This window comes from Cyprinodon variegatus, unplaced genomic scaffold (genome assembly GCF_000732505.1).
Source record: "Cyprinodon variegatus isolate N-32 unplaced genomic scaffold, C_variegatus-1.0 Scaffold2318, whole genome shotgun sequence".
Classification (NCBI taxonomy): Eukaryota; Metazoa; Chordata; class Actinopteri; order Cyprinodontiformes; family Cyprinodontidae; genus Cyprinodon; species Cyprinodon variegatus.
The window spans coordinates 25,466-26,722 of NW_015152771.1; positions in this window are offsets into that span (position 1 = coordinate 25,466).

Sequence of the window (1,257 nt, forward strand, 5' to 3'; positions counted from 1 at the left end):
GAGGTCTGAGGTCCACCTCCTCTCAGCGGGGAGGTCCACCTCCTCTCAGCGGGGAGGTCCACCTCCTCTCAGCGGGGAGGTCCACCTCCTCTCAGCGGGGAGCAGGAGGTCTGAGGACCTCCAGGGCGCTGATGTCATCACTCCTTGCTTTCCTCATGGACGTTTTCTTCAGAGCCAAATGAGGCGTTTCTATCGGCAGCGACTGAACCTGAGCAGGAAGAACCTCCTTCAGCTTCTGATTGGCTCCACGTCTTCAGCAGCGTTCCCATGGAAACGCATAGAAAACTGGCTAAACATAAACACATCATTCTGACTTTTAGAGTCTATTTAAGGTCATTATCAGATGCAGTTATAAACCAAAACTTTACTTTATGACTTTAAAAATCTGTTCAGATCCAAATCATCACTTTATTCTCATAATTCAAGCTTTCAGTCATTTTACTGACTTCATAATTATCATCAAACATGTGACTTTTGCTTTTCTCTGGAGTGACACATCTGGGCTTCCATAGTTTTCCTGACCTGCTGACGGTCAGAGTTAGGAAGGGGGGGTGGGTCATGGCAGACCTTTATTTTGAAGTTTCCTGTAGCGTGAGGCGGGCTGTCGATGTTAGATCACCAAATGTGCACTTTTTCACGTTGATTGTTCTGTTTCATCACCGCCTCACAGCACAACCCTGACTGGCCACTGCTGCGATGATGTAACAGCTGCTGCTACTCCTGATTGGTCCTCAGCAAACCAGCTCAATAGGCAATGAAAAACCAAACATGTGCTGTTTTTATTTCCGTGGTGCTGCAGACCAACATCTGGTTCTTCTTTTATATTTGTCACAGATCAAAGCTCTCGTTTGTTTCTCATCTTTTCTGCTTCGTTCTGTTATTTCAATAAACCGACTTCATGAACTGTTGCTGAAGCACGATGGTTTTTTTAAGCTCAAGAAGAAAGAGATGGTTCTGTGGTACTGGGAACACTGGTCAGGAACCATTTAAAACACAGTGATTTAGTTTAGTTTTAAACACCAGATTAGAGGGTTTGTGTTCCAGATGTTCCACATGTGCAGGAAGACTTTATAAAAAGATCAATAGAACCAAATCCCACAGAAACAAACCGGTCTGGACCTGGACCTGGATGCCACCTGTTGTGGACAGGAGACAAAATAATAATCCAGGGATTATCGACTTAATGAAGGCATGTGGAGATTATTAATCCAGAGGATTATTGATTTAATGAAGGCATGTGGAGATTAATAATCCAGA